The sequence below is a fragment of the Pristiophorus japonicus genome, chromosome 15, assembly GCF_044704955.1.
Source record: "Pristiophorus japonicus isolate sPriJap1 chromosome 15, sPriJap1.hap1, whole genome shotgun sequence".
Classification (NCBI taxonomy): domain Eukaryota; kingdom Metazoa; phylum Chordata; class Chondrichthyes; family Pristiophoridae; genus Pristiophorus; species Pristiophorus japonicus.
Genome location: NC_091991.1, coordinates 8,027,042 through 8,049,221, shown reverse-complemented (window position 1 = coordinate 8,049,221; position 22,180 = coordinate 8,027,042).

The window sequence follows — 22,180 nt, the reverse complement described above, 5'->3', positions numbered from 1 at the left end:
GGTGCCGTGAGTGGCGAGCTGACCCCTGATGTTCACACTTTCTATAAACGTTAAGAGTGCTTTGTTTTGTTAAATATATGTTTTTTTATGTAAAAATGCTGATGAAAATGTAGTCAGGTCACTAATGTAGGAGAGGGCAGCATCTGTCAGACAGAGTTCCAGAGAAATTAGGCAGGTTGACCAAGGGATAGCGGATAATGAGGATTAATGTAAAACAAAGGGACATCAAATCAGGAAACGTGTGTGTGGTCAAAAAAAGTCCAAGTGCAATGGTGGCAAAGGGAAGGAATTTGGAAAGAACCTTGACTCGGAAACAAGTGCTGCGTTACTACAAGGAGGATAAAAAACTGCAAATGTTGGAAATCGGAAATCAACATAGAATCGATTACCTCCAGGACTGATTGATGTCAAGGCCTTGGGAGAGGGTGCGGAGGAGATTTACGGGAATGGTCCCAGGGATGAGGGACTTCAGTGATGTGGAGAGACTGGAGAAGCTGGGGTTGTTCTCCTTAGAGCTGAGAAGGTTACGGGAAGATTTAATAGAGATGTTCAAAATCAGGAAAGGTTTTGAAAGGAGTAAATAGGGAGAATCTGTTTCTCGTGGCAAAAGGGTCGGGAACTGGAAGTCATAGATTTAAGGCAATTTTCAACAGAATCAGAGGAAACATTTTTTGACGCAGCGAGTTGTTGTGATCTGGAATACGTTGCCTGAAAGGTCGGTGGGAGCAGATTCAATACAAGTTGAGCGTCCAAAATCCGGAGTTCCTGAATCCAGAATGTTCCGGAATCCAGACTGATTGGTGGCAGGGTCATCCGGAATACGTAAAATGTTCTGGAATCCGGAACCCGCCGACCCTGTCTACCTCGGGGCCCCGGCGCTGCCCGACCTCGGGCCTCACCTCGCCACCGCTGACCTTACCTCGCCCCGCTCGCCACCGCTGACCTTACCTCGGGGGCTCCTCGCCGGCCCGCCCCAACACCACCTCTGGGACAGAGCCCGCCGGCCTGAACACTTCCTTCGCGGCGGGGCCCGCCCGAACACCTCCTCAGTGGTGGGGCCGGCCCGCCCGAACAGCTCTACCTCGGCGGGCCCCGTCCGAACATCACCACGGCAGTGGGGGGCCCCGCCCGACGATCTCGTGGACGGGGCCGGCGAACCGAACAGCTCTTCAGAGAGCAACCAACCCCGCACACCGCCCCCCCCCCACTCCCCTTTCTGATGATTCGAAATCCGGAAATACCCGAAAGACGTTCCAAAGTCCGGAAAAACGCAAAAATCCGGAACGGCCTCATAGTAACTTTCAAAGGGGAATTGGATAAATATTTGGAAAGAAAAATTTGCAGCGCTGTGGGGAAAGAGCAGAAGTGAGCGGGGCTAATCGGATCGCTCTTTCAAAGAGCTGGCACCTGCACGATGGGCCGAATGGCCTCCTTCTGTGCTGTATCATTCTATGATTATATTTGCCTGTTCAAAAGTTTGAGCAGGACACACAGCGGCCCTCAGCTGACGAACCGGCCACTGAAGGTATCACTGAAGTTTGCACAACCTGGAGCGACCCAAGAACTCACCTAATCCTTCCGCCCTGATGTAGGGGCTGAGATTGGAGGAATCACATGATCCCCTCCCCTCCCTTTTACTGGGTAATGGTGAAGCTATCCCCAGTGACCTGGCCAATATTTATCCCTCAACCAGCATAACAAATACAAAAAAGTGATTATCTGGTCATTATCACAATGCTGTTTGTGGGAGCTTGCTGCGTGTGAATTGGCTGCCGGGTCTCCCACATTACATGAAGTGACTACACTCCAAAAGTACTTCATTGGCTGTAAAGCGCTTTGAGAAGCCCGGTCGTGAAAGGCACTCTATAAATGCAAGTCTTTCTTTCTGTTCGAGGCAAGATTAACATTTATATGAGATGGTTCATCTGAGGCCTTGTCTTCCTGTTCAGGTGGTTCCAATAAAGATCCAATGGCAACATTCGAAGATGATCAAGTGGATTCTTCCTGTGCCCTGACCAATTTTTTTACAGCTGTGGCTCAGTGGGTAGCACTCTCGCCTCTGGGTCAGAAGATCGTGTGTTCAAGCCCCACTTTACATAAAATCTAGGCTGACATCCCCAGTGCAGTGCTGAGGGAGCGCTGCACTGTCGGAGGTGCCGTCTTTCAGATGAGATGTTAAAGATATAAAAGATTCCAATGATTCGAAGAAGAGCAAGAGAGTTCTCCCTCGGTGTCCTGGACAATATTTATCTCTCAAACCAACACCTCAAAACAGAATTTGTGGTCATTATCACATTACTGTTATCCTTGCCACTGGACCAAGACCTCGCTCTGTCAAGCCCGTGTGGTGGCTGGTGTGCAACGGCCACCCCACGTTAAAAAAATCCACGCACAGGCATCTTCCACCTTTCAGGATGCAGTTTGGATTCTTCATTCGAAACACTCATCCTTTTTTTTGGTGAGGAAGCAAGCCATCCTCATTTCGAGGGATTGCTATGATGATGATGATGATGCTGTTTGAGGGCGCTTGCAGAGTGGAAATGGTCGTCTGCGTTTCTGACATTACAACAGTGACTACACTTCGAGAGATAAAGTAATTCATTGATTGCAAAGTGCTTTGGGATGTCCAGAGGTCCCAAAGGCGGTAGGTCAATGTAAGATTTTTCTTTGACATTCTACCTTCAACCAACACCACCAAAAACAGGCTAAGCATGCACCTCAATGCTGTTTGTGTAGCACACAATGGTTGCTGCTGTATTTGCCTACCTACCAACAGTGACTGTGCTCCCAAGTGCCCCGTTGCACGTGAAGCATTTCAGGACATTTGAAAGATGCGATAAAACTCTTGTGCAAATGCGAGTGATTTTTTTTCCTTTAACGCAGGTCTGAATCCGTGCCTTTGTTACCTCGAGACTTGACTATTCCAATGCACTCCTGGTTGGCCTCCCAAATTTTCTACCCTACGTAATCTTGAGGTCATCCAAAACTCGGCTGCCCGTGTCCTAACTCGCACCAAGTCCTGCTCAACCATCACCCCTGTGCTCGCTGACCTACATTGGCTCCGGGTTAAGCAACACCTCGATTTTAAAGCTCTCATCCTTCTTTTCAAATCCCTCCATGCCCTCGCCCCTCCCTATCTCTGTAATCTCCTCCAGCCCCACAACCCCGCGAGATATCGGTGCTCCACTAATTCTGCCCTCTTGAGCATCCCTGATTATAATCGCTCAACCATTGGTGGTCGTGCCTTCGATTGCCTAGGCCCTAAGCTCTGGAACTCCCTGCCTAAACCTCTCCGCCTCTCTTTCCTCCTTCAAGACGCTCCTTAAGATCTACCTCTTTGACCAAGCTTTTGGTCACCTGCCCTAATTTTTCTTTATGTGACTCGATGTCAAATGTTTTATCTCCTAACACTCCTGTGAAGTGCCTTGAGATGTTTTACTATGTTAAAGACGCTATGGGCTCTATTTTCACCACGAATGTGTGCCGTTTTTTGGCGTCCAAACGTTTTTTTGGCGTGAAATACTCACTTTCCAACTTTCGGCAATGTTTGGACGCCGGTGCCAACCGTGTGCGGCAGTTTAAACATTTTTTTGCCACAGACACGAGTCAAAACGGGACCAGGCGCTGTTTTTGTGAACTTCATCGATTTTGGCCGTCCACGATCTTTTGCAGCCCGGCGCATACTGCCCAAAAGCCGCGCAAGAAAAAAGTACGTTAACTTAAGGAATCAGCACGGCGCACAAAGAGGACAGGGGCGAGGCAATAAGAACACACAATAATATACCTTCTTTTTCACAAGGAACTCTTTTTTTTTGGAGCAAGGGAAAAAGATTTCCGGGCCGAAAGGACCGCTCTCCCTACTGGACCTGTTGCAATCCCGGGCCGAACGACACTCCCTCCCACCCACCCCCGCACTCTCTGCGAGTTGAAGTTCGGGAGTGGGAGTGCCATTCGGCCCAGGATTGCAGCGGGTCCAGTCAGTGGCCACGGGTCCAGTGGAGGGAGAGATCCTTTGTGGCCCTTTCGGCAGCGGAAGGGTAGCAGTCCTTTCGGGGGAGCGGGTTTCAGCTCGCTTCAGCCTCTCAGGTTGCCCTGGCAACTTCAACTTTTCGTGCATGCCCAGAGAGTTTATCGCGCAGACTTGAAGCTCCGCCCCCCCCCCCTCCCCCCAAACTAACTTTGGGGAGCGCTGCACCAAAACTCAAATATTTCTTTGGCGAAAGTCCCGATTTTTTTTTTTCTGGTGCGAACGTACACGATAAAAATCGGACGTCTCTTTTCTCTTGAAAAGGGAAGACTGAGTGAAGGTTTTGACAGAGTGGATACAGAGAGAATGTTTCCACTTGTGGGGAAGAGCAGAACTAGAGGCCATCAATATAAGATAGTCACCAAGAAATCCAATGGGGAATTCAGAAGAAACTTCTTTACCCAGAGAGCGGTGTGAATGTGGAACTCGCTGCCACAGTGAGTGGTTGAAGCGAATAGTATCGATGTATTTAAGGGGAGGCATATGAGGGAGAAGGGAATAGAGGGTTATGCTGATAGATTTAGATGAGGAAAGACGGGAGGAGGCTCGAGTGGAGAATAAACACCGGCATGGACTGGTTGGGCCGAATGGCCTGTTCCTGTGCCGTATATCCCGTGTAATCCTATGACTTAACGAATCCTCGCCATGACAGAGATTCTCTGTTTCAGGACCAATCTGGTTTGCTCTGTCAATACTGTTGGGTGGTAATCAAGTGGCACTTCAAAGTTAGTCAGGCCGAGATTGTTTATCCTGATGCGGCAATTTGAAAAAAACATTAATAAAAGGTATAAAACAGAGACAATTTATACTGTCCATAACCACAAAAGTACAGCACAGCAAACTTGAGAAGATAATTGATGTTTATATCTTTCAAATTTACTGACAACGCCACAACATATTATACACCACTCAGTATGCCTCTGACTTGTTCTGGCTGTTTAGAATCCGTCTACCTGTATGACAGACATCTATTTAGTCAAACTCGTTTGCACAACATAAGAAGAATTAAGTAGTAATTAGTATATTTATTAATTATTCATGAAATTTCGTTTTCCATTCCCTGAAGTTTTAGGAAACATATGTCATTTATTTATAGACCTCTGCCTTTTTTCTTTATTCTTTCTTTGGATGTGGGCGTTGCTGGCAAAGCCGGCATTTATTGCCCATCCCTAATTGCCCCTTGAGAAGGTGGTGGTGAGCTGCCTTCTTGAACCGCTGCAGTCCGTGTGGTGAAGGTGCTCCCACAGTGCTGTTAGGGAGGGAGTTCCAGGATTGTGACCCAGCGACGATGAAGGAACGGCCGATATATTTCCAAGTCGGGATGGTGTGTGACTTGGAGAGGTACATGGAGGTGGTGGTGTTCCCATGTGCCTGCTTCTATCCTGTCTTTCTGTGTTCACTTGTTTTGGGCCCTTTTCTGTATTTTTGCTCCCCTGTTGGATTCAGGTTATAACCTAAAGAGCAGAAATGAGGCAACGTGCTTGTCATGTATCTCACATTACTGTACATAACTGTATCTTACCATGCTATACATGACTGTAACAAGATATGACCTGTAACCACAAGCATACCTTACCACCAGGGGTGCACTTGCAGGAGACACTGCAAACCTGTTCCAGACAGGTATATAAAGACAGGTCTCAAGCAAGTGTGGCATCATAGAGCTGTGAAATAAAGGTGCAGGTCCTGAATGACCTTGACTTTAGCATGTGCCTCGTGTGAGTTTGTACTGCAGGGACAGGACTTTACAGTGGCGACGAGTTACGGGTTCACAGAATCCACAGAATGGCGACCAACGACTCAGATGAGAAATACAATGCTGGAGATAATTGGGAGGACTTTATAGAAAGACTCCAGCAAAGCTTTGTGACCAAAGACTGGTTAGGCGACGATAAGACAGACAAGAGAAGAGCCCATCTCTTGACCAGCTGTGGCTCGAAAACATACGCCTTAATGAAGGACCTGCTGGCACCCGAGAAACCAGCAAGCAAGTCGTTTGAAGAGTTGAGCACACTGGTAAGAGACCACCTGAAGTCAGCGAGCAGCCTACACATGGCCAAACACAGGTTCTACAACTACAGACACTGTGTGGGCCAGAGCATACCCGACTTTGTGGCGGAACTTTGGAGGCTGGCTAGTTTATGTGAGTTCTCCGATGAACTAAGGAGAGAAGTACTGAGAAACTTTTTTATTGAAGGAATAGGCCACACAGGCATATTCCGAAAGCTCATAGAGACCAAGAACTTGATCCTAGAGGCAGCAGCACTGGTTGCACAGACATTCTTGGCAGGAGAAGAAGAAACGAGGTTGATCTACACTGCGAGTACGACAACTAACGAAACATTGGAACAAGGGGTTCACAGCGTGAAACGAGCCGCTACTCCCACACACAGACAAAGGGAGGAGAGCAGGCCTTCAACAGCAGGCAGTGGCGCCAGAAGCCATCAAAGGCTACATGAACGGCCGTTCACACCTCATCAACCCACAATGCGAGCAATCAACTACAGACTGAGAGAAGCTCAAGAGAGATCAGCCAGACGCAGCTCATCCTTCGGAAACAATGGAAGCGGTCTGTGCTGGAGATGTGGGGGAAGGCATTCATCAAGGGGGTGTCAATTTCAGCATGCCGTTTGCAGAAACTGCAACTATACAGGGCATCTGGCTCGCATGTGCAGAAAAACAGCAGCTCGGCTGGTATACGAATCGGAAGGATCGGAAAGCGGACCAGAAGACAGTGGGGACAGTGCCCGGGACACCGAGGTACAGCGGGTCAACACGATCAATGGCCACTGTTCTTACAACAAGACGCCGCCAATAATGATGAGGGTCCTACTCAATGGGATTCCCCGTCAACATGGAACTGGATACAGGAGCTAGTCAATCTCTCATGAGCGCTCAACAATTTGAATAGCTGTGGCCGCACAAAAGCAACAGACCAAAACTCACAAAGATCGACACCAAACTAAGGACCTATACCAAATAAATCGTCCCAGTCCTTGGCAGCGCCCTGCTCTCAGTCACACACAAAGGGACAGTGAACCGACTTCCACTGTGGATTGTCCCCGGAGATCTCCCAGCACTGCTGGGGAGAAGCTGGCTGGCAAAACTAAATTGGAAATGGGATGATGTTCACGCCATGTTTTCAGAGGAACGGACCTCCTGCTCAACAGTTCTAAGTCGATTTGAACATCTCTTTCAGCCAGGTGTGGGCACCTTCAAAGGGGCTAAAGTTAAAATCTACATCACACAGGATGCCAGACCGGTCCATCACAAGGCTAGAGCTGTGCCCTATGTGATGAGTGAAAAGATTGAACATGAACTGGACAGGCTTCTGCGGGAAGACATTATCTCACCCGTGGAATTTAGCGACTGGGCAAGTCCCATCGTCCCCGTCATGAAGCCTGATGGATCCGTACGAATCTGTGGGGATTACAAGTCTACCATAAACAGAGTCTCCCTACAGGACCAATACCCACTGCCCAGAGCGGAGGACCTATTTGCCACATTGGCTGGAGGAAAACTTTTCCTGAAACTCGATCTCACATCTGCGAATATGACGCAAGAACTGACCGAAGAGTCTAAGCTACTCACCACCATCAACACACATCAAGGACTTTTCATGTACAATCGATGCCCATTCGGCATCAGGTCGGCAGCTGCTATATTCCAGCGCAACATGGAGAGTCTGCTCAAGTCCATCCCGGGGACGGTTGTGTTTCAAGACGACATACTTAACACGGGCAGGGACACCGACTCCCATCTCCGCAATTTGGAGGAAGTACTAAAGCAGTTGGATCGGGTAAGCCTCAGAGTTAAGAAATCCAAGTGCCTGTTTCTCGCGCCCGAGGTTGAATTTTTGGGCAGAAGGATTGCCGCTGATGGAATCTGCCCAACAGAGTCCAAAACCGAAGCAATTCGCCTGGCACCCAGGCCCCGGAATGTCTCGGAACTGCGCGCCTTTCTCGGGCTACTCAATTACTTTGGGAACTTTATGCAGAACTTAAGCATGTTGCTGGAGCCTCTCCATGTGCTACTCAGAAAGGGGTGCGATTGGTTTTGGGGGGACGCCCAGGAATGCACCTTCAATAAGACACGCTACCTTCTATGTTCCAACAGTGTTTTGGCTTTTTTTGATCCAGGTAAAAAGCTAGTTCTCACATGTGATGCGTCAGCGTACGGGGTCAGGTGCGTTTTACAGCATGTCAATGGTGCGGGTAAATTACAACCCATAGCTTATGCCTTCAGGTCACTTTCGCGGGCGGAGCACGGGTACGGAATGGTGGAGAAGGAGGCGCTCGCGTGCGTGTACGGTGTCAAAAAGATGCACCAATACCTTTTCGGGGCCAAGTTCGCGTTAGAAACCGACCACAAACCCCTCACGTCCCTGTTATCTGAGAGCAAGGCAATAAATGCCAACACCTCGGCGCGCATTCAACGGTGGGCATGCATGCTGGCGTCCTACGACTACACAATAAGGCACAGACCAGGCACAGACAACTGTGCCGACGCGCTTAGCAGGCCACCCCTGGCGACCACGGAAGGGTCTGACGAACAGGACTGTGAGATAGTCATGGCAATCAATGCCTTTGAGTCCATAGGTTCGCACATGATGGCTCGCCATATCAGAGCCTGGACGACCAGCAACCCCACGTTATCCTTAGTCAAACGATGTGTCTTAACCGGTGACTGGGAAGAGGCTCGTGATGCCTGCCCCGAGGAGATCAAACCTTTCCATCGGCGCATGCATGAGCTATCGCTACAGGCAGACTGCCTGATGTGGGGCAGCCGAGTAGTCATGCCTCTGCAAGGCAGAGAGGCGTTTGTCCGGGAGCTCCACCACGAACACCCGGGGATCATTCTCATGAAGGCCATAGCCAGATCCCACGTCTGGTGGCCTGGCATTGACGCAGACTTGGAGCTCTGCGTCCGACGGTGCACCATTTGTGCCAAACTCAGTAATGCCCCCAGGGAGGCCCCGCTGAGCCCCTGGCCCACCAAACCGTGGTCACGGGTGCACGTAGACTATGCGGGCCCGTTCATGGGCAAAATGTTCCTCGCAGTCATCGATGCATTTTCAAAGTGGATCGAATGTACCATTTTAAACTCGAGCACCACCTCCACCACTGTGGAGAGCCTTGGAACCATGTTTGCAACGCACGGAATTCCTGACATATTGGTCAGTGATAATGGTCCGTGCTTCACCAGCGCAGAATTCCAAGACTTTATAGTTGACCACGGCATAAATCACGTTAAGACTGCACCGTTCAAGCCGGCCTCCAATGGCCAGGCGGAGCGAGCAGTGCAAATCATTAAACAAGGCATGCTTAAAATCCAAGGTCCCACACTGCAGGGCCGCCTGTCGCGACTGCTGCTGGCATACAGATCTCGTCCGCATTCGTTGACTGGGGTTCCCCCCGCGCAACTATTGATGAAACGGACCTTAAAGACAAGGCTCTCATTAATCCTCCCTTACACGCATGAAATCGTTGAGGCAAAGCGCCGTAAGCTGACTGAGTACCGTGACTGAAATTCGAGGGGGAGGTGGAATGAGATAGGGGACAGTGTGTTTGTGCTAAACTATGGCAGAGGTCCCAAATGGCTTGCAGGGACAGTAACAGGCAAGGAAGGGAACAGGCTACTGGTGGTACAAATGGACAATGGCCAAACCTGCCGGAGGCATGTAGACCGAGTAAAAAGTAGATTCACCAACAACACTGCAGAACCAGAGGCAGACTACAATGTGGAACTCACACCACACCTGGTGGACAGACAGAGGGAACAACCTGAGGAAAGGGCAGTCTCAACAGACAGCCCAGGTGAGATACTAGCAATCATACTGAACGAAACAGACAGCCCAGGAGAGATACCAGCAATCACACCGAAAGAAAAACAGACACCAGGGCAAACAACTGAACCACAACTAAAACACTCCACGCGAGAGCATAGACCACCTGAGAGACTGAATCTATAAAGACAATAAGACCTTGGGGGAGGGTGATGTCATGTATCTCACATTACTGTACATAACTGTATCTTACCATGCTAGACATGACTGTAACTAATTCTGACCTGCAACCACAAGCATACCTTACCACCAGGGGTGCACTTGCAGGAGACACTGCATACCTGTCCCACACAGGTATATAAAGGCAGGTCCCAGGCAAGTGAGGCATCGGAGAGCTGTGTAATAAAGGTGCAGGTCCTGAGTGACTTTAGCATGTGCCTCGTGTGAGTCTGTACTGCAGGGTCAGGACTTTACAGTGCTGTTTGTATTGGGCTGTTGAGAGCAGGAAGCTTAAGAAATGGAATTAAAGAAAGAACAGAAAGAAAGGATCAGTAACTGGAAGTCACAGATTTAAGGTAACTTGCAATAGAACCGGGGAAACATTTTTTTATGCCTGAAAGGGTGGTGGAAGCAGATTTAATAGTAACATTCAAAAAATAATTGGATAAATACTTGAAAAGAAAACAAGTGCAGGGCTGTGGGGAGTGGGACTAATTGGATCGCTCGACCAAAGAGCCAGCACCAGTACGATGGGCCGAATGGCCTCCTTCTGTGCTGTCAGATTTTATGATTTGCTTGTTTAAATCTACAGTTGTCAATGCTAGCTCTATTATTTAAGGTAGAAAGCCTCATTGCCCTGACCTAAAATGGAGTAATTAAAAGCTTGATGATACAAAAGAAAAAGAAAATATTTTATCAGATTAAAAAAGGAAATTAGTCGGACAAATGTAATCCATTCCAAGTCCTGTTTTATTGCAACAAACATGAAAATCAGATTACACGTCATGTGATTTCCTATGTCCCTTGCTTTGCCAACAAAATATTCTTTGGCCTGCTATTCTGTCTACATTAGTCAGACATCAGACGATGGAACAGTGATCTCCTGAGAGTGATATGAGAGAATGATCGAGGAGTTGCTACATCAAGATCAAGTTAGGCCTCAGTTAACAGCCCACAGTATCAAAGGGATGTGATGAGCTTTACAAATGCATTTGGTGAAACCTTGTCTGTTCCTAAATGGTGGGGGTGGGAGGGGGTGACGGGGAGAGGAGAGCCTTTAGCATCAGCTGTGGCTCAGTGGGCAGCACTCGCGCCTGAGTCAGAAGGTTGAGGGTTCAAGTCCCACTCCAGGGACTTGAGCAAAAATATTCCAGGCTGACACTCCCAGTGCAGTGCTGAGGGAGCGCTGCACTGTCGGAGGGGCAGTACTGAGGGAGCGCTGCACTGTCGGAGGGGCAGTACTGAGGGAGCGCTGCACTGTCGGAGGGGCAGTACTGAGGGAGTGCCGCACCGTTGGAGGGGCAGTGCTGAGGGAGTGCTGCACTGTCGGAGGGGGCAGTACTGAGGGAGCGCCGCACTGTCGGAGGGGCAGTACTGAGGGAGCGCTGCACTGTCAGAGGGGCAGTACTGAGGGTGCGCTGCACTGTCAGAGGGGCAGTACTGAGGGAGCGCTGCACTGTCGGAAGGGCAGTACTGAGGGAGCGCTGCACTGTCAGAGGGGCAGTACTGAGGGAGCGCTGCACTGTCGGAGGGGGCAGTACTGAGGGAGCGCCGCACTGTCGGAGGGGCAGTACTGAGGAAGCGCTGCACTGTCGGAGGTGCCGTCTTTCGGATGAGACGTTAAACCGAGGCCCCGTCTGTTCTCTCAGGTGGATGTAAAAGTTCCCAGGGCACTATTTCGAAGAAGAGCAGGGGAGTTATCCCCAGTGTCCTGGGGACAATATCTATCCCTCAATCAACATTAAAAAAAATTATCTGGTCATTATCACTTTGCTATTTGTGCGAGCTTGCTGTGCGCAAATTGGCGGCCGCGTTTCCCACATTACAACAGCGACTACACTCCAAAAAGTACTTCATTGGTTGTGAGGCTCTTTGAGACGTCCGGTGGTTGTGAAAGCGCTATATAAATGTAAGTTTTTCTTCTTTCATTCTATATCAAAAGTATTTTACTATCCCTGGGTGTTAACATTCAGAATAAAAAGCTTGACAGAAGATATATTGTTCCATATATCATGCTTTCCCAAGTCTTCCCATTGTATATTTTGGTATGGACAGTAAGTTAACACTGAAACCGTCTGCATAATAAATCATTCTCTTAACCTTTCCCTTAGTTCTTTTGGTTATGATCTTAAATTTATTCCGTCTAGTAATTGACTTACGATCCAATGGAAATAGTCTTTCGCAATTCCCTTTCTCAAAACCGCTCATAAAACTGAACCCCTCGAAGAGATCTCCTGGTAACCTTTGTTCTCGTTAAACGAGCCCTAGTTTGTCTGGCTTCGCTATCGTGCTCACTCTCTGAGCATTAGCCATGGCTCAGTGGGTAGCACTCGCGCCTCCGAGTCAGCAGGTCATGGGTTCCAGTCCCACTCCACAGACTTGCGCACTTTATCCAGGCGCTGCACTGTCAGAGGTGTCGTCTTTCAGATGAAACGTTAAACCCTGTTTGCCCTCTTGGGTGGACGTGGAAGATCCTATGGCACTATTTTCAAGCTGTGCAGGGGAGTTCTGCCCCGTGTTCAAGTCAACAGTTATCCCTCTACCAGCATCACTAGAACAGATTACCTGGCCATTTATCTCATTGCTGTTTGTAGGAGCTTACTGTGCCCAAATTTGGCTGCTGTGTTTCCTACATGACACTTCAAAATGTACTTCATTGGCTGTAAAATGTCTGGGACATCCTGAGGATATGAAAGGCGCTATAGAACTTTGTCCCTTTTTAAGATGTTGATTCTTTTTCAGTTTCTCTTTCTATCTCTTAAGGTATTAGATACCAAAAGGACTGATGAAGTCATCACCATCATAGGCAGTCCCTCGAAATCGAGGAAGACTTGCTTCCACACTCAAAGTGAGTTCTCAGGTGACTGCACAGTCCAATACGGGAATTACAGTCTCTCTCACAGGTGGGACAGACAGTGGTTGAAGGAAAGGGTGGGTGGGGCTGGTTTGCTGCACGCTCCTTCCACTGCCTGCGCTTGGTTTCTGCATGCTCTCGGCGACAAGACTCAAGGTGCTCAGCTGATGAAGTATTAGTTACATAAGAGCATAAGCAATAGGAGCAGGAGTAGGCCATTCGGCCCCTCGAACCTGCTCCACCATTCAATGAGATCATGGCTGATCTTCGACTTCAACTCCACCTTCCTGTCCGATCTCTACATACCATTGATTCCCCTAGAATTCAAAAATCTATTGATCTCAGCCTGGAATATATTCAACGACTCAGCATCCACAGCCCTCTGAGTGAAGAAATTTCTCCTCATTTCTGTCCTAAATGACCGACCCCTTATTCTGAGACTGTGACCCTTTTCTGAATTCCTGGGGAGATGATGAAGGAACTTCCATCGATACAGTGATTTTTCCATCTGCAGGACATGTCCTTCACATTTCAATCCTGCCAGATTGTCCCACAAGCCAATATGTAAGATAGTGAATCCCAATTTTTTGTTGAGGAGATGTTACAGAGCAAATGAACAATGCCGTTGTTTCGTGGAATGAATATTTTCCAAGTCAAAATGATACCAAAGTGCGACTAAAAGAAAGATTTGCATTTATATAGCGCCTTTCACGACCACCGGACGTCTCAAAAGCGGTTTCCAGTCAATGAAGTACTTTTGGAGTGTAGTCACTGTTACAATGTGGGAAACGCAGCAGCCAATTTGCACACAAGCAAACTCCCACACACAGCAATGTGATAATGACCAGATAATCTGTTTTAGTGATGTTGATTGAGGGATAAATATTGTCCAGGACACCGGGGATAACTCCCCTGCTCTGCTTCGAAATAGTGGCCATGGGATCTTTTACGTCCACCTGAGAGAGCAGACGGGGCCTCAGTTTAACGTCTCATCTGAAAGACGGCACCTCCGACAGTGCAGTGCTCCCTCAGTGAAGTGTCAGCCTAGATTTTTATGCGCTCAAATCCTTGGAGTGGGACTTGAATCTACAACCTTCTGATTCAGAGGTGAGAGTGCTACCCACTGAGCCACAGCTGACACGTAAAAGCAGTAGGATGCAGTGTGTACCATCTACAAGATGCACTGTAGCAACTCGCCAAGGCTTCTTCGGCAGCACCTCCCAAACCCGCGACCTCTACCACCAAGAAGGACAAGGGCAGCAGGCGCATGGGAACACCACCACCTCCACGTTCCCCTCCAAGTCACACACCATACTGGACTTAGAAATATATCGGCCATTCCTTCATCGTCGCTGGGTCAAAATCCTGGAACTCCCTCCCTAACAGCACTGTGGGAGCACCTTCACCACGCGGACTGCAGCAGTCTTCTCAAGGGGCAATTAGGGACGGGCAATAAATGCCCGCCTTGCCAGCGATGCCACACATGCCGTGAATGAGTAACAATAAGAAACCGGCATGATCTTCTGCACTTTCACCGTTTACTTGATATTCCAATGAGAGATGTCCACACCAACATGCTCTTTGGTCTTGTGAGCATCTACTACAGTGTCATCAATTGGTGCCAAATTAACACACGTTCCTAATCCGCGCTCGTTCTACAAGTGTACAAGTTCTACAAGTGTGCAAGTTCTACGAGTGTACAAGTTCTATTCAAGTGTAAGATTTTAACTTCACCCAGCTTCAAAAAGGGCATAAATTATTCCTCTGCTATATTATTTGAAATGATTTGGGGTAATTAAATAAAGCCGCCATTGACGGGCTTAACTCCAGCAGATGGGAACATGCCTCGGAATGTGCGCTTCCCAGATTATCTGCAGAACCTTCCAATTGTATTAGAAGGTTAAACATATGTTAATCAGTTCGTGCTCGGCAGAAGCACATATGGGATATCAGTTAGGTGCTCGCTCATTAAAATTAGCACTACTGGCAGTGATTAAACCTGATTTATAGGTGGTGTTATATACATTATAAGTAAACATTAGCATTGCCTTCTCACATAAAATCCCAGATCAGTGCACTTACAGGAGTAGTTGAACAAAATGAACATAAATTAACTGACTCATAAAAATTAAAGTGGGAAGCTTTCGTAGGCAGCTATTAATTGGAATGTACAAGCAATAAGATTCAGAAACCCATCAACATGCTCTGTTTTAATATAATGGTAACCCGTGGTGCAAATGAATCATATTACATCCTTGTTTACTGACAAATAATTCAGCACTAAACAAGATGTGGCCCGTGAGTGGCAAATGGTTATTAATCCATGAAAGCTGTGGTATCTCCTCTATCAGTCGGTTCATCTCCATCCAGCATGAAGAACCATTGCACTCAGTGCAAGGAAAGCACACATTTACATTGGTTCTTCAACTGTATGTCCATTTGCCTGAGCCTTTTGCCTTTGACAGCGTAACAGGTTTTCACGTATTTGCTTAAATCTGGACAGTAAATAGGTCCCAGCGCCTTTCACAGCAGTGTTATCGGATACAATTTTGACACTGAGCCACATAGAACGGTTACCGCACAGAAGGAGGCCATTCAGCCCATCGAGCCCGTGCCGGCTCTCTGCAAGAGCACCTCAGCCAGTCCCACTCCCCCCGCCCTTTCCCCGTAGCCCTGCACATTTTTTCCTTCAGCTACTTATCCAACTCCCTTTTGAAAGCCACGATTGAGTCTGCCTCCACCACCCTCTCAGGCCGTGCATTCCAGATCCTAACCACTGGCTGCATAAAATAGTATTTTCTCACGTTGCCTTTGGTTCTTCTGCCAATCACCTTAAACCGGAGTCCTCTGGTTTTCGACCCCTCCACCAATGGGAACAGTTTCTCTCTATCTCTACTCTGTCCAGACCCCTCATGATTTTGAACACCGCTTTCAAATCTCCTCTCAACCTTCTCTGTTCTAAGGAGAACAATCCCACCTTCTCTAGTCTATCCACGTAACTGAAGTCCCTCATCCTTGGAACTATTCTCGTAAATCTTTTCTACACCCTCGCTAAGGCCTTCACATCCTTCCTAAAGTGCGACACCCAGAATTGGACACAATACTCCAGTTGAGGCCGAACCAGAGGCTAACATAAGGAGATATTAGGATAGGTGGCCAAAAGCTTGGTCAAAGAGGAAGGTTTTAAGGAGCGTCTTTAAAGGAGGAAAGAGCGAGAGGTGGAAAGGTTTAGGAATGTAATTCCAGAGCTCAGGGTCAAAATGGCTAAAGGCACGAGGGCTACCGGACCGGTGATCCGATTAAGGATTTGCAAATCATTGGTGCGACCATACTTTGAATACTGTGCACCAGTTCTGGGCACCACAGTACAAAATGGATATGGCAGCTATCGAAAGGGATCCAAAGAGGTTAATCTCAGTGAGTGAAGGGATGGAGCCATTGGATGACGAGGAGCGATTATTTATATTGGACATGTTCTCACCAGAAAAGAGAAGGCTGGGAGGCGATATGATTGATATCTTTAGGATTCTAAAGGGATGAGATAAAGATGTTATTGTACCTGGTCCAGAACCAGAGGATACGGCCTGTGCTTGAAGGGGGGTAAGTTCAAAATAAATCTGCAGAAACAGTATCTCAGTGAGCGAGTGGTCAATCTATGGAACAGACTCCCTGGGGAGATGGTGGAAGCAGAAAGCGTTGATTCATTCAAATGCAAACTAGATAGATTTCTTTCAGAAAATTATATTTTGGGATAGAGTGTCTGAGTAATTGGAGCTATGACGTGTGTTGAGCGTAACGTGCTTGGGAGGAACAGGTGTCTTTTGAACCTATATTTGAACATTTGACCTGGCATTAATATCAAAGTAGTCATTGATGTCTGTACTAGTGCTTTTCAAAATTCAGTTTGTGGGAGCCTCTATAAATATTGACAGTCTCCTTGACTTCATCAGAATGAAAGGCGGACAAGTCCTATAGCAGGCGGGCAATGTCCTTCAGCACTTTACCGCCCAGACCGATCCTAATTCCAAACTTCAATGTGAGGAACTCAAAGGAAAATAGTGAAGGATTTGATTCTGTTAATAGCATCTGCAGGACACTAAAAGCGACAGTCTCTTTTTAAAAATCATACACACACGCACACGCACACACACACGCACACACACACACCACACGCACACACACACACCTACACACTCACACCTACACACTCACACCACACACACACACCCTCACACCTACACACTCACACACCACACACCTACACATTCACACACCACACACACACGCACACACACACACGCACACCTACACCTACACACTCACACCTACACACTCACACACCACACACCTACACACTCACACCTACACACTCACACACCACACACACACACCTACACACTCACACCTACACACTCACACACCACACACACACACACTCACACACCACACACACACCACATGCACACACACACACACACCACACACTCACTCACACACACACACAAACGCGCACACACACACGCACACACACACACACACCTACACACACACACACACATCTAGTGTCTAAACCTTGTGAACTGAACTGTCAGTGAAGTCATTTTCTAACTATTGGCAAAAGACTTTTTTCCTTAGGACACAACAACAGGAATAACTTGCTAGGAAGTCAGCGAATACAAAAAAAACAGAAAATAACATTTTGGGACACATATTGGGAGTAATGTGAACCGTGCCGTGTGGTGAGTGCAGCAAGCTCGGGAGGAACAGGGACCTGTGGTTCCCAAAGCCCTCCCCCACTGTGGGTTTTCATCACCTCATGTCTGGGTCAGTTGTAGATTCATTGATCGAGATTGATCGCTGTGATTGGTCAACATCTCCATTATTGTTGTATCTGTGACTACCAGAGATGGGAGAAGATGAACTAGATGGACCTTGGTTTGTTTTAGTCCAGCAATTCCTATCTTCTTCAGGCTTTATCTACCAATGAGGCAAGAGGACTAAGAGCAGTCCTTTCCAAACCTGCAGGCCCACAAAATTTAAAACCGCACAAACCAGCAAATAATTAAGATAAGGGAAAATAGGATTGAATTTCCTGGGCTTCATGGGTTGAATTCTCAGGGGTCGGGAGCAGTGGGCAGAAGTTTGGACAACTTGCTGAGATGCAGGGAGGAGGTTTCCCCCGGGCTGGTGAGTCTAGAACCAGGGCTCACAGTCTCAGGATAAGGGGTCGGCCATTTAAGACTGAGATGAGGAGAAATTTCTTCACTCAGAGGGTGGTGAATCTTTGGAATTCTCTCCCCCAGAGGGCTGTGGATGCTCAGTTGTTGAGTATATTCAAGGCTGAGATTGATAGATTTTTGGACTTTAGGGGAATCAAGGGATATGGGGATCGGGCGGGAAAGTGGAGTTGAGATAGATGATCGGCCATGAGCTTGTTGAATGGCGGAGCAGGCTCGAGGGGCCGAATGGTCTACTCCTGCTCCTAATTCTTATGTTGTCATTAAACAGATACCTTGCTCCAGGTATCTCGTTGATTCAGTATCTAAGAACACCTTTTGTCACTGTTGTTACCTCTCTTTGCAATCTCATAGTTGCCGTGTGTATTGGATAACAAGCTTCTGAATTTTAAATATAAGCAACGCATAACTACTCACCAGCCATGCAGTCTTCAAATGTCTTCTTTCGTCCTCTGTATATATTCTGATGCTCCCAGGACTGAAATCAGAGGATCTTTCTGAAGAGGAAAAGCAACAGTGTGTTGTTCTGAATGTGAAGGAGTGTTTTCCAGATATTGATTCAGTTACTACATGCTGCCAAAGGCGGCAGATCTAATCTAAAACCCCTGACATTTAAATCCAAAGCAGGCCTGACACCTTGATCAACTCCCATTGTGGAGCCCGGCGAAATGAACGGAATGGAAAATGAGGATGACCTGAGGCTTCCCAGTTAATTATACCTGCATCGTAAAGGTTTTCCAATTAAAAACACAAATTTTCAGATTCTCCCTTTCCGAGAAGCCTTCAATAATCGCCTCAAGGTTTGTGATTTGCCATTCAACGCACGCCAATGGTTTGCCTTCTTGTACAATTCTGACGGGACTGGTCAGGTTAGATGCAGGAAGAATGTTCCCGATGTTGGGGAAGTCCAGAACCAGGGGTCACAGTCTAAGGATAAGGGGTAAGCCATTTAGGACTGAGATGAGGAGAAACTTTTTCACTCAGACAGTTGTGAACCTGTGGAATTCTCTACTGCAGAGAGTTGTTGATACCAGTTCGTTGGATATATTCAGGAGGGAGTTAGATATGGCCCTTACGGCTAAAGGGATCAAGGGGTATGGAGAGAAAGCAGGAATGCAGGAAATGCTCAGCCTCTGAACTGCTCTTGCAGCCACAATATTTGTATAGCTGGTCCAGTCATGTTTTGTAGAACTTTACAGCACAGAAGGCCATTCGGCCCATCGATTCTTCGCCAGCTCTCTCGAAGAGCAATAAAGTTAGTCCCACTCTCCCGCTCTTTCACCATATCCCTGCAGTTGTTTCTCCTGCATGTATTTATCCAGTTCCGTTTTGAAGGCTTCTATTGAACCTCTTTCCAGCACCCTATTTTGCGACTCAATTTTTCATTGGATGAAAAATGGGTTGAGATTCCATTGTGAGACTTTCCAAGCACTCTCAAATTTTTTTGTCGGCTTGTTCGGGGGCTCCCCTTTAATTGCCACCATCCCTTTAAATGTCACTTACACGCAATCTTCTGCTCCCAGACCTTGCGTGCTCCTCAAACGTCTACACCTGGACCTGATTCTGAAAGTGAGCCATGGCTGACAACACCTTTGTTGGAGCACTGCTTCTCTTAACGCAGCATGCAGTATAACTCCGGCTCAATCATGAAAAGAACATGCAGAGAATTGTACAATACGTTTCAAGGAAAATCATGCACCCTTCAATTAAAGACGTCAGAGCTGCCTTTGAAAGTGCCTCACTCTAGGTTTGAAAGACTTTTTGTCTCGATGCTGGTAGGTGGTGTTCACAATGCACAGCGGGACACTGCAGTAACAAACAGCGTGCTACTGTCAAATATAATCCAGGCATTTTATAATTTTGCTTATGCCATATTTGAGGCGATGGTTGGTCTTTTGTGTAATAAAATAAAATCTTCTCTTGCACATTTTGCAACGAGGAAACAAAGCACGAGAAACACGCTATGACTTTATTGACCTTTGTCAGTTGAAGTGAATCTTTCAGGCTGTGCGCTCGGTTGCTAAGCATGCGGGAGCCAGCGCTAACGCTAATTAGGGGGCATGGTGGCATTCAGTTCCCTCAGCTGGTGGGACGAAGGCTGTTCTGGTTGGTGAGGGATGCCAACTCCGATTGGAGGGTATTCCAGGAATTTTCATCATACGACCCTCCATCCCCCACTCTACCTGTAATGTTTGCACCTGTGAGTATGCTCACAGGTTTGTAGAGCTGTTGACCCGGTGCGGAGGGGAGCGGGCAGGTCGGAGGGCCTTCTCGTAGGACTGCTCCTGGGCACGGCCAAGGGGACCATCAACAGGCAGCGGGCGGTCGAGGGGGTCATTCAGCCTGACTGCCTGCCTCTCTTCCGTGGTTACATCCGAGCCAGGGTGTCCCTGGAGATGGAGCACGCAGTGACTGGTAAACTTGCGGCCTTCCGCAAGCACGGAGCGCCGGAGGGACTGGCGTGCATCGTCACCCCTGGCAACCACATTTTTATTTTATTTGCGTTTCCCTAAAGTTTATTTGGAATTTTGTGGGTTCTTGTGCCCATGCCAAAAGGGGGCACTTGATTTAATGTTCTGCTAAAATAGTTGTAGAGCTGTTGAGTTGTGAGTGGCTTAGCCAGTCAAATAATGTTCACAAGACTCAATTAAACCCCAGTCAATTGGATGTAGGTCATCCAAAATGAGGTATGTAGTTGTGGATGAACTGGTAATGTGTAGTGTGATTGTTAAACCTTTGCTAATAAATCAATTAGTTCTTTATAGCAATGCGTTGCTATGAATACTTAAGCAAAGAACTCATGGAGCAAATACATTACACTACACCCCCCTCATGCTCTCTGCCATTGCTTGTCCGGCACATCAATCCACACGGCGATTGGTCAATCATGGCGGCGCACAATACCCACAATGCTCTGCTCTGCAGAAACTGCTCTATCTGTCGCGTTGCTCTGCCAATTAGAGTGGTCAAGCACCAAGCACGCATTGTGTGGCCCCATAATTTGTTGCGAGCCTGGCCAGAGAGAATTTTCTCCCCAGGTGTCGCTCGTAGGAGTGTTCCGGAGATTAATCTTTCATTCTGAGAGACTCGCAGTCAATCCCGGGGGCGGAGGAGGTGGGGGCATCGGCAACTCTAGTTATGAAGGCATTGTGCTCCAGGAGGTCTCCGCTGCTCGCGGTAGGGAAGATCTGTTCCGAGCCAACTGATGCGCTCTTCCAGGTGCCGGCGGGAAAGCCCAGGCTATGGAGAGAACCCAGGACCGAGGATAGGGCTTCGAGCTTGGGTGGGGCAGAATCACTGGGACTGATTAAGCCCATCATCATTGGTGGTCCCTCGAACGAGGATGACTTGCTTCCACGTGAATTCATAGATGTTTCAATGAAGGACCCGATGTTCCAGTCCTGAACTCCAACTGAAGATGTCTGTGCGTGGATTTTTTTAACGTGGAGTGACTGTTGCACATCAGCCACCACACAGGCTTGACAGAACTAGATGTTTATCCAGTGGCAAAGGTTAACCAGGATGACTGGAGACTTGCTCTGCTGCAAGGACCTAGTGCGCACAAATATCGCACAGTGTGGGCTGGCCCGTGCTGCCCCTGGGCCCTCGGCTCTTCTGGGCCCCGTACCCTCATTCACCGCACCTCCGCCACGATTTCTCGCCACAATCAAGTCCACATAGCCAGTGAATCATAGAATCACAGAAACTTACAGCGCAGAAGGAGGCTATTCAGCCCGCCGTGCCTGTGCCAGCTCTCAGAAAGAGCAGTCGTGTTTAGTCCCACATCCTCGCTTTTTGTCCGGCACCCTGTAAATTCCTCATCCTCAACTACCCGTCCAACTCCCTTTTGAAATTATTGATAGAATCAGCTTCTACCATCTGTTCAGGCCGAGCGTTCCCGATCCCGACAACTCTCTGAGTGAAAACATTTCTCCTCATCTCCCCGCGAGATCTTTAGCCAATGATTGCAAATCTACGAGCTCTGTTTATTGACCCACTTAACAGAGGGAATAGATTTTCTCTATATACTCCATCAAAACCTCTCATCGTACTGAAAA